The sequence below is a fragment of the Populus alba genome, chromosome 17, assembly GCF_005239225.2.
Source record: "Populus alba chromosome 17, ASM523922v2, whole genome shotgun sequence".
Taxonomy (NCBI): Eukaryota; Viridiplantae; Streptophyta; class Magnoliopsida; order Malpighiales; family Salicaceae; genus Populus; species Populus alba.
The window spans coordinates 5,862,996-5,876,522 of NC_133300.1; positions in this window are offsets into that span (position 1 = coordinate 5,862,996).

Here is a 13,527-nt window from a genome sequence, read left to right on the forward strand (position 1 = left end):
CAACGTAGGAGCGGTGTCGAAAGGACACCTCACCTACGCTAAGCCTCAGAACAGACATATCAAAGAACAATTTGTTCAAAAATACGCAGCGGCTCATAATATTCAGAAATATTATATTATTCAAATACTGATGAAACCGAAAGATAATTATTAAAACAAAAATAATAATTCATAATACTCATTACATTGTCAAAATCCAAATGTAATTAAAACAAGGTAACAGTGGAGCGTCTAAGACATCAAATCAAAACTGAAAGGAAAGCCTTGCGAACAAGCAAGGCATACCGACCAGAACTGAAGAAGCGGAAACACTCAACAAAGTTCCAGAAACTAAGAACCTGAAATAAATATTAAAAATGAGGGTGAGTTCAACCAACTCAGTGAGGGGAATAACATTTAATACACATTTCATATATTTCAGATATTATTTGCAAGATGATTTATCTTGATATACATATACATATACATATACATATACTTACTAAACATATTATCATAACGTAGTGGATTACATGTCAGAGAACAGATGACACCCGAAGGTGACCAGATGACACCCGTCGGTGACCAGATGACACCCGTCGGTGACCACTGTGGGATGATCAATCACCACAGGCTGATGCCTCTCTCACCAGCTAGGTAACAGAATACTATGTGCACACAGGCTAACTACTCTCCGTTAGCATGGAGTTACTGACAAGTCCCATATCAAGGCATAATAGATATTCACAGAAACGTATATCATATCAAAGAAACGTATATCATATCAAATAGAATTTACTTTGACAAATTGCGAATGCAAATTCAAGAATAAATGAGTACTCGGAAAATAAAGCAACATATATAAATATTCAAGAAATTTACTAGTCGTACTCATTGTATAATCAACATACATATTTATTTATATTATATGCATATTAAAGATTATTCCACTCACCCGGAAAATACTGAACTAAAGGAATGTCAGGCAAAAGACCCGAAAATCCGATTAAGGATCGTTAGGAGAACCTACAATAAATATATGAAATATACTCAAAAACAAATCAAACAAAAGATACAAATGCATAAAATAAACTGGGCTTAATCTCTCGAGTTTAGGACTAAAATGACAATTTTCCAAAACAGGGACCAAAACGTAATTTTACCAAATTTTGAGGACCGAATTGTAAATATATATATCCATACTGAATTATCCATAATTCGTCCTTATCTTTGTCCAGAATCTTGAACTATGCCCCAAGGTCCAAAATGTGATTTTATCAAAATATTAGGGGTCAAATCGTAATTTGTCAAATTGGAGGACCAAACTGAAAATATTAATTATACTGGAATTTTGTCCTTAAATCATCCTCAGTTCTGTTCAGAACCTCAATTTATGCCCCAGGGACCAATCTGTAAAAGTTCCAAAGTTCGGGGACTAAACTGCAATTTCCACAAATTGAGGACCAAACTGAATTTTCGTCATCTTCAACCTCAAACTCAGAATTTCAACAGATCACCTACTGTTATCCCCTGATTTCTAACACAATTTCACCATTTAAACAAATCATAACTCAAAATCATTATCCTTCAATTCAATCTCTCAAAATCAACTAATTAATCAAAATACCCATAATAATCAACTCCTAACCTTCAAAATTAATTCATCAATTAACTCAAAATACAAACTTCAAAACTCTAAAAATTAATCAAAACCGAAATTAAACATATAATACACTTCAAACCATAAATCTTACCTTTTAAACTTATTTCCTCTACTTCTCTTCCTTTTCCCCTTATTTTCCCTTCTTTTCTCTTCTTCTTCTTCTTCCTCCCTTCTCTCTTACGTTTTGTTCTTCAAATTTTCAGATCCCTCTTTCTTTTTCTATTTATATTTATCAACTATTTATCCAATTACCATAATACCCCTTATTCAAATTTACTCACTCTTTAAGCCTCCAAGGGCTTTATTGTATTTTCCAACCAAAATATTACAATCTCCCCACCTTATAAAAGTTTCGTCCTCGAAACTTAATAGAAAAGATTGAATACTTACCGAGATTATTGAAAAGATGAGGATACTCCTCACGCATCTTATCCTCGAGCTCCCAGGTCGCTTCCTCACGTGAATGACCTTTCCATTTCACTTTCACTGAAGCTATATCCTTCGACCTAAGCTTCCTCACTTGTCGGTCAATTATAGCTTCCGGTTGCACCTCATAAACCATATCATCTCTCAATTCAATAGGATGAACCTCTAACACATGTGATGAATCTGGCATATACTTCCTTAGCATAGAAACATGAAATACCGGATGGATGGAGGATAGATTAGGTGGCAAGGCAAGCCGATATGCCACTACCCCTACTCTTTCCAAGATCTCAAAGGGCCCTATAAACCTAGGGCTCAACTTTCCTTTCTTCCCAAATCTGAATATTCCTTTAGTTGGGGAGACTTTTAGGAACACGTTGTCACCCACTGAAAATTCTAGATTACGCCTCCTCTTATCCGCATAATTCTTTTGTCTGCTCTGAGCTGTTTGAAGCTTATCTCGAATCACCTTAATCTTATCCGAAGTAATCTGTATTAACTCAGGACCCATTAATCTCCTCTCTCCAACCTCATACCAACAAACAGGTGATCTACACTTCCGGCCATACAAAGCCTCATATGGAGCCATATCAATGCTCGCTTGATAACTATTATTATATGCAAACTCCACCAAAGACAAGTATTTGCTCCATCCGACACCAAAGTCAATCACACAAGCTCTTAACATATCCTCCAAAATTTGTATAGTCCTCTCAGATTGTCCATCTGTTTGAGGATGAAAAGCAGTACTTAACTGAACATTAGTCCCCAAAGCTTCCTGAAATTTCACCCAAAACCGAGAAGTGAACTGTGGACCTCTGTCAGACACAATTGAGATGGGCACCCCATGCAACCTTACAATCTCGTTAACATAGATTTCTGCGAGTTTTGCAAACCCATATGTCACCTTTACTGGCAAGAAATGAGCTGACTTGGTTAAACGATCAACTATCACCCAAACCGAATCATAACCCTCCTGACTTCGAGGCAAGCCTGACACAAAGTCCATAGTGATCCTCTCCCATTTCCATTCAGGAATCAACAATGGTTGTAAAAGCCCTGGTGGTTTCTGATGCTCACCTTTAACCCTCTGACATGTCAAGCATCGAGATACAAACTCAGCAATGTCCCTCTTCATACCATTCCACCAATAACACTCTTTTAAGTCTCTATACATCTTATTAGAACCAGGATGTATAGTATAGGCAGTTTGGTGTGCTTCCATCATCACATCTCTTTTCAAATCATCCACCTCAGGCACACACAATCTTGAACCAAATCTCAACACACCATCTTCGTGGATAACAAAACCCGGAGCTCTCTCTAACTCCAAGTCATCTCGAATTTTGCAAAGTTGTTCATCCTTCATCTGAGCTACTTTAATCCGGTCTACCAAGTCTGACTTAGCCTGAAAGTGAGCCAACAATGCTCCCGATTCACAAATCTCAAAACTGACTCTCTCATCTAACAATCCGTGTAACTCTTTAATCAAGGGTCTCCTCACCTCCTGAATATGAGCCAAACTACCCATGGATTTTCGACTTAAAGCATCAGCAACAACATTTGCCTTGCCCGGATGATATTGAATCGTGCAATCATAATCACTTAACAATTCTATCCATCTTCTTTGTCTCAAATTCAGATCCTTCTGCTGAAAAATATATTGAAGACTCTTATGATCTGAAAATATCTCACATGTCTCCCCATACAAGTAGTGTCTCCAAATTTTAAGGGCAAACACTACCGCAGCCATCTCCAAATCATGTGTGGGGTAATTTTGCTCATGCTTCTTCAACTTTCTCGAGGCATAAGCAATCACATTACCATTCTGCATCAAAACACAACCCAAACCAATCCTGGATGCATCACAGTACACGGTAAAACCACCAGACCCTGAAGGTACTGTCAAAATTGGAGCCGTAATTAACCTTTCCTTCAACTCTAGGAAGCTCTTCTCACATTCTTCTGACCATTGAAACTTGACACTTTTCTGTGTCAACTTAGTCAACGGAGCAGCAATTCGGGAAAAATTCTCCACGAATCTCCTGTAGTATCCTGCTAAACCCAGGAAACTTCTAATCTCAGATACCGTAACTGGTCTAGGCCACTGCTTAACTGCCTCCACTTTCTGTGGATCAACCTCTATTCCATTCTTGGACACCACATGTCCCAAAAACCCAACACTCTCTAGCCAAAACTCGCTCTTCGAGAACTTTCCATACAACTGATGATCTCTTAGAGTTTGAAGCACCAATCTCAAATGCTCTTCGTGTTCCTCTTCACTTTTTGAATACACCAAGATGTCATCAATGAACACAATAACAAACTTATCAATAAATGGTCTAAAAACCCTGTTCATCATGTCCATAAAAGCCGCAGGTGCATTTGTTAACCCAAAAGACAACACCAAGAACTCGTAATGCCCATAACGAGTCCTAAAGGCAGTTTTAGAAATATCCTCATTTCTAATCCTCAACTGGTGATACCCCGATCGTAAATCAATCTTTGAGAAACATTGAGCTCCTTGTAATTGATCAAAAAGGTCATCAATGCGAGGGAGTGGGTATCTATTCTTAATAGTGACCCTGTTCAACTGCCTGTAGTCTATACACATCCTCATCGATCCATCCTTCTTCTTTACAAATAAAACAGGTGCCCCCCATGGAGACACACTCGGACGAATAAATCCCTTATCTAACAAATCTTGAATCTGCTCCTTCAACTCTTTTAATTCTGCTGGCGCCATCCTGTACGGTGCCATAGAGATTGGTTTTGTTCCTGAATCTAGATCAATACAGAATTCGATTTCCCTATTGGGAGGTAGTCCAGGTAAGTCATCGGGAAAAACATCGATGAATTCCTTAACTATCGAAACTTGTTCTATCCCCGAGACCTCCATATTCACATCATGCACATAAGCCAAAAACCCTTGCATACCCTTTCGTACCATCCTTCTCGTGATGGCCGAGAGAATACTAGATGGAGATGATAACCCATCTCCATGAAAAGCAAACTCTGTCTCCTCATCAGGCTTGAAAACCACTGTCTTATTCCAACAGTCAACTGAGGCATGATGCCTTGACAACCAGTCCATACCTAGTATCACATCAAAACCTACAATTTCTAAAATTACCAAATCACCTAATAGGTTTCTACCTTGCACTTCAACTTCACAATCAACATAAACATATTCCCCAAACATAACCTCATCTGAAGGGGTAGCCACACATAAAGGACTCTCTAACAAAATGGGTTGTTTAGTAAACCTTAAAGCAAAATATGATGACACAAAAGAATGAGTAGCCCCGGTGTCAAATAAAACTCTAGCCTCGAAGGAACATATCAAAAGTGTACCTGAGACAACAGTATTGGATGCCTGGGCATCCTGCTGAGTAATGGCAAAAACTCGTGCCTGTCTCTGACTTGTTGGCGCAAAACCTCTACCGCCTACTCCACGGCCCCGCTGGCCACGCTCACCAGCTCCACGACCACCCTGAAATACAGAATGACTAGCTGACTGAGTCTGAGTAGGAGATGTAATCGGTACAGAAGCATTAGGCTTGGACCACCTCTTGTTCGGACAATCCCTCAATAAGTGATCAGTCTGCCCGCAACCAAAACAAGCTCCTGTCTGCCTATAACAGACTGTGCCATAATGCCTAGACCCACAAGACTGACATTGAGGCCTCCCATATGAACCTTGTGGTGTTAACTGAACCATACTTCGACTCTGAGTCGGACCAGCTCCACTCATGTTATGTCTATTGTTCCCCCCAACAGTAGACCTCGACAATGAATTCCTTGATTGACTTAATTGGCCCTGCCGGCCTCCCTGTCCCCTGTTAGGACCTGTATCAGACCGCTGATGAAAAGAGAACTGATTTGCCACCTTGGGCCTCTTGACTGAACCCACTGATAAATCATCCTCTAACTCTCGTGCCTCAATAGCTCGGGCACGATCCACTACGGCTGAGTACGTCTTAAACTCATGAGCCCCAATAGCTTTGAATAGGTAGTTATTAAGACCCCGAATAAACCTCTTGATCTTCCTCTCCTCAGTCGGTACCAAATACCCAGCAAATCTAGACAACCGTGTGAATTCCACTTCATACTCTGTCACAGTCAAGTCACCCTGAACCAACTTCTCAAACTCGTATGATTTAGCTTCCCTCACACTTTCAGGTAGAAAACGCTCCAAAAATATCTCAGAAAATTCCTTCCACTCCATCGGTGGAGAACTATCTGCCCTTTCACCTCTTTTAGACTCATACCAGTTCACAGCCACCTCGCCTTCTAACCTAAAAGATGCTAAAGTCACTGCACGATGATCTGTGCACCCCATGGCCTCACACCTGCGCCACACTGCATCTAAAAACTGTTGTGGATCCTCAGAGTTATCGACACCCTTAAAGGTAGGAGGTGCCAACTTAAGGAACTCTGCCAATGGCACTTTCACCCCATGCACTGTATGGGAAGTCGAAGATGCATTCTTATCCTTCTCCTTTTCTTTCTCAGTTAAAAGGTCAGCCAGGGTCTGCATGGCCTGCCCAATTTTATCCAAAGCACTATCCGTATAAGACACCCTATCATGGGATTCCTGATCCTGGTTCTTACCAACATCCAGACCATAGTCCCCCTCAAATTCAACCTCATCCTGAACTTCTGCTTCAATTGGTTGAGGCGAAGGGTTTCTAACTCTCTTTTTGCGCCTCTCCTTCCTAAGTTGAGCGATAGGAATGTCCTCTTGATCATCGGTATTAATTACATGTTTAGCCCTCGGCATATTTCTAAAAACAAAATGCATATTTATCACAAGAAAGAAGACATGCTTGATGAGAATTCAAAATTTCAAAAACAACAAACAAAACGATACAGATCCTAATGCTCCACTTATTACGAAATTTTGAATAATAATAAATAAATAAAATAGATTACGAGGTTTTAATAAAACCATGCTCTGATACCACCTTTGTCACGACCTGAATCCCAGATCCGTGACCGGCAACGTAGGAGCGGTGTCGAAAGGACACCTCACCTACGCTAAGCCTCAGAACAGACATATCAAAGAACAATTTTGTTCAAAAAATACGCAGCGGCTCATAATATTCAGAAATATTATATTATTCAAATACTGATGAAACCGAAAGATAATTATTAAAACAAAAATAATAATTCATAATACTCATTACATTGTCAAAATCCAAATGTAATTAAAACAAGGTAACAGTGGAGCGTCTAAGACATCAAATCAAAACTGAAAGGAAAGCCTTGCGAACAAGCAAGGCATACCGACCAGAACTGAAGAAGCGGAAACACTCAACAAAGTTCCAGAAACTAAGAACCTGAAATAATATTAAAAATGAGGGTGAGTTCAACCAACTCAGTGAGGGGAATAACATTTAATACACATTTCATATATTTCAGATATTATTTGCAAGATGATTTATCTTGATATACATATACATATACATATACATATACTTACTAAACATATTATCATAACGTAGTGGATTACATGTCAGAGAACAGATGACACCCGAAGGTGACCAGATGACACCCGTCGGTGACCAGATGACACCCGTCGGTGACCACTGTGGGATGATCAATCACCACAGGCTGATGCCTCTCTCACCAGCTAGGTAACAGAATACTATGTGCACACAGGCTAACTACTCTCCGTTAGCATGGAGTTACTGACAAGTCCCATATCAAGGCATAATAGATATTCACAGAAACGTATATCATATCAAAGAAACGTATATCATATCAAATAGAATTTACTTTGACAAATTGCGAATGCAAATTCAAGAATAAATGAGTACTCGGAAAATAAAGCAACATATATAAATATTCAAGAAATTTTACTAGTCGTACTCATTGTATAATCAACATACATATTTATTTATATTATATGCATATTAAAGATTATTCCACTCACCCGGAAAATACTGAACTAAAGGAATGTCAGGCAAAAGACCCGAAAATCCGATTAAGGATCGTTAGGAGAACCTACAATAAATATATGAAATATACTCAAAAACAAATCAAACAAAAGATACAAATGCATAAAATAAACTGGGCTTAATCTCTCGAGTTTAGGGACTAAAATGACAATTTTCCAAAACAGGGACCAAAACGTAATTTTACCAAATTTGAGGACCGAATTGTAAATATATATATCCATACTGAAATTATCCATAATTCGTCCTTATCTTTGTCCAGAATCTTGAACTATGCCCCAAGGTCCAAAATGTGATTTTATCAAAATATTAGGGGTCAAATCGTAATTTGTCAAATTGGAGGACCAAACTGAAAATATTAATTATACTGGAATTTTGTCCTTAAATCATCCTCAGTTCTGTTCAGAACCTCAATTTATGCCCCAGGGACCAATCTGTAAAAGTTCCAAAGTTCGGGGACTAAACTGCAATTTCCACAAATTGAGGGACCAAACTGAATTTTCGTCATCTTCAACCTCAAACTCAGAATTTCAACAGATCACCTACTGTTATCCCCTGATTTCTAACACAATTTCACCATTTAAACAAAATCATAACTCAAAATCATTATCCTTCAATTCAATCTCTCAAAATCAACTAATTAATCAAATACCCATAATAATCAACTCCTAACCTTCAAATTAATTCATCAATTAACTCAAAATACAAACTTCAAAACTCTAAAAATTAATCAAAACCGAAATTAAACATATAATACACTTCAAACCATAAATCTTACCTTTTAAACTTATTTCCTCTACTTCTCTTCCTTTTCCCCTTATTTTCCCTTCTTTTCTCTTCTTCTTCTTCTTCCTCCCTTCTCTCTTACGTTTTGTTCTTCAAATTTTCAGATCCCTCTTTCTTTTTCTATTTATATTTATCAACTATTTATCCAATTACCATAATACCCCTTATTCAAATTTACTCACTCTTTAAGCCTCCAAGGGCTTTATTGTATTTTCCAACCAAAATATTACAACCAGGGGCTGTCCTTGTTTCACAAATATTGATGGAAGACAATTACACAACATGGGTGCAGTCGATGAGCATGGCACTCACTATCAAAAACAAAAGGGGTTTCATAGATGGAACCCTCAGAAGACCAACGAGTGACTCCCATGAGCAGGATCAATGGGACCGATGTGATATCCTTGTGAAAACATGGTTGCTTGGATCTATGTCAAAAGAGATCTCAGGCAGTGTTATTCATTGCAAAGACGCAAGAAGTATATGGCTAGAATTGAAGGAGAGATTTTCCCAGACTAACACAGTCTCTCTATTTCATTTAGAAAATGCCATTCATGACTGTGAACAGGGCACCAATTCAGTCACGATGTTTTTCACAAAACTCAAATGTTTGTGGGATGAGAAGGATGCACTTAATTCCTTCCCGCTTTGCACCTGTGAAGCAGCCACCACAATGAAGACTTTTCTGGAGACACAAAAGACCATGAAATTCCTAATGGGTCTCAATGACAGTTATGCCCAAACCAGAAGCAACATCATAAACATGGATCCCCTTCCAAATATGAACAAAGCCTATGCCATGGTTTTGCGCCATGAGAAGCAAGCAGAGACTTCCACTGGGAAATTGGCAACACTAGCAGAGGCATCTGCTTTCTCAATCAAGAAGGTGACTCGTGACTTTACACCAGTAAATGGGGAGGGTAAGTATTGTGACAAATGCAACATGAACAATCACAATACGATAAATTGCAGAGCACACCTGAAATGCACCTATTGCAACGGAAAAGGTCATACTTATGAGTATTGCCGAAGGAGAAGGAAAACTGCTGAAGGTAGTCAAGGAAGATCGAAGGTCAATCATGTGGCTCCACAAAGTCATGACAAGGGGGCTTTGCCAGAATTTCCTTTCTCACGAGAAGAATGCCAACAACTTCTCAGCCAACTCTTAACAAGGTCTGCATCAGCCAACCTAGTTGGTAACATCCCAAAGTATGAGGAACTCTCAGGTAAATCATTCCAATTTTCCCAAAGAAATATGGAAATCTGTTGGATACTGGACAGCGGTGCAAGTGACCATATTGTTTGTAGTTCAACTCTCCTTACCTCACTTACACCAGTTAAAAATCGTTGGGTCAAACTTCCCAATGGAAATTGCACACCAGTCACCCATATTGGCACCGTAGTATTCTCTTCCCATTTTGTACTTCATAATGTGCTTTGCGTCCCAATTTTCTACCTCAACCTAATATCTGTGAGCAAGCTGGCATACGATTCATTCTATATCACTATTTTTCTCAGACAAGTTTGCTTCATACAGGACCTACGATCGGGGAAGACGATTGGGACGGGCACTGAGAAGGAGGGCCTTTATTGCCTCAACCTGTCACGGAAAGCAACATGCAATGCAGTTTCCACCATCTCAGACAATTTATGGCATCAAAGACTTGGTCATCCCTCAACTAAAACATCTTCATTATTTCCATTTTTCTACAATAAATCATGTATTCCCAGTTCTTGTTCTATTTGCCCTTTAGCCAAACTGACTAGGCAACCCTTTCCATTGAGCACTACACGTAGTGCAGCTTGTTTTGATTTAATCCACATTGACATTTGGGGTGGATATCATGTCCCATCTTCCTCTGGAGCCAAATATTTTTTAACTCTTGTTGATGACCATTCACGAAGCACATGGATATACTTGTTGAAACATAAATCTGAGGCACAAACTTTTCTTATCCATTTCATTCACTTGGTTGCAAATCAATTTAACAAAAATGTTAAAATCATCAGGAGTGATAATGGCCCAGAATTCAAAATTTCAGACTTCTATTCGTCTAAAGGCATTATCCACCAAACCAGTTGCGTCAATACACCTCAACAAAACGGTGTAGCTGAGCGTAAACATAGACATTTGTTAAACGTTGCTAGAGCCTTACTTTTTCAAGCCAATCTTCCGAAACATTTTTGGGGGGATGCCATACTCACTGCAGCCTACTTGATCAATAGAACTCCAACTCCAGTACTTAAGGGAAAAACACCTTTCGAATGTCTATTCAATGCCAAGCCTAACTTTTCTCATCTCAAGGTTTTTGGATGTCAATGTTTTGTGTCCACACACCCCACTCGTCCAAGCAAATTTGATCCTAGAGCTCATGAATGTGTTTTCATTGGCTACCCTCATGGCCAAAAAGGTTATAAGGTTTACAATCTAACAACCCAACACACTACTGTCTCTAGAGATGTAACATTTTTTGAACATGTGTTTCCGTTCAAAACAAGTCAGACTCCTTTGCCTTCTTCATTGCTTCCCATTCCAGTCACTTCTCCTTCACCTCCCACACATACCTATATTCCTACACTACAAAATCCCACCTCCCACTCTTCCGCTGTTCCTTCTACCACTTCACCCTCAGATTTCCCCACACCATCCCCACTTCCAAATCCCATTCCATCCACGGACAATTGTCCTATCATCACTCCTCCCAATCATACCACACTTGAAACATCCCCTGCTCCTTCATCCGCCTTACCACCACCTACACCCCCTCCACGCAGATCTTCTCGCGCCACGAGACTGCCTACTGCATTGCAAGGCTTTCACATTGATGCAGCCCTCCCCTCACGCCCCGACCAATCTCATTCCTCGGAAGTGGTCATTTCTCCAGGTCAGGCTCACAGTATTTCCAATGTTCTCTCTTATGATAATCTTTCCTCTCCTTACAGAACTTTTACTGTCAATATGACTCTCTCTCGAGAACCTCTCTCATTTTCTCAGGCAGTCCAGGATCCCCAATGGCAGGAAGCCATGCAGCAAGAAATCCAAGCTCTCCATGCCAATAAGACTTGGAGTTTGGTCCCCCTTCCAGCTCACAAACGCCCCATTGGCTGTAAATGGGTTTATAAAATAAAGTATCATCCCGACGGCACAATTGATCGTTACAAAGCCAGGTTGGTGGCCAAGGGCTTCAGTCAGATTGAAGGGATTGATTATCGGGAAACCTTTGCATCGGTTGCTAAGCTCACCACCGTTCGTGTCCTACTGAGCCTTGCAGCCATGCAAAATTGGCATCTTCACCAATTGGATGTCAATAATGCATTCCTTAATGGTGATTTATATGAAGATGTTTACATGCGGCTCCCTCCTGGGTTCGGACACAAGGGGGAGACTCGGGTTTGCAAACTACACAAATCCTTATATGGCTTGAAACAAGCTTCACGACAATGGTTCCTTAAACTCTCCTCAGCACTCAAATCAGTTGGTTTCAAGCAATCATGGTCTGACTACTCCTTATTCGTCCGAAACCATCAAGGGATCTTCACAGTCTTGTTAATATATGTTGATGATGTTATTCTGGCAGGGAACAACTTAAACGACATCACCAAGACTAAAAGCTTTCTGTCCAGCCAGTTTAAGCTAAAAGATATGGGATAATTGAAATATTTTCTTGGGATAGAGGTAGCAAGATCCAAGCATGGGATTTCTTTGTGTCAAAGAAAATACGCATTGGAAATCTTGGAAGATACGGGTTTCCTTGGTGCTAAGCCTTCACGTTTTCCAGCTGAACAAAATGTGACGCTTACACAAGGAGATGGAGAATTATTAGAAGATCCTTCTCAATATCGAAGACTGGTTGGACGTCTTATATACCTAACCATCACACGGCCAGACCTTGCATACGCAGTCCATATACTTAGCCAGTTCATGGATAAACCCAGGCAACCCCACTTAGAAGCAGCACACAAGGTATTGAGGTACATCAAGCACGCACCGGGTCAGGGGATCCTCTTACCATCCAAAGGGCCATTGGAATTAAAGGCATATTGTGATGCAGACTGGGCTCGCTGTAAGGACACTAGAAGATCCACGACTGGTTACTGCATTTTCCTTGGAAATGCGCCCATCTCATGGAAGACGAAAAAGCAGACCACCGTATCACGTTCAAGTGCTGAAGCTGAGTATCGCTCCATGGCCACTACGTGCTGTGAAATAACGTGGCTACAATACATCTTGAGAGATCTGAATGTTAGACATGAGCGACCTGTCAAATTGTTCTGCGACAACAAAGCCGCAATCCATATAGCTTCAAATCCTGTATTTCATGAAAGAACGAAGCATATAGAAATAGATTGCCACGTGGTGCGAGACAAAGTGCAAAGAGGATTAGTTCAGCCAGAACATATAGGGACCAAGGATCAACCAGCAGACATCTTCACAAAGCCATTGAGTTCAAACCAGTTTTCCATGTTGCTCGGCAAGTTAGGAGTGATCAACATACACTCCAACTTGAGGGGGAGTATTGAAGGAAAGAATTCCAGATAATTATGATTCCAGATATGCACGAGATATATTAGGAGATGAGGAGATATGCATGAGCTGTTGATTGAATATTTCTCTGCAATATTGTAGCAGAGAATCTCTCCTGATATAGTGGATCGTCTTGTATATAATCTGTGTAAACATTGTTCTTTGATATAGAAAATAATATAAAACAG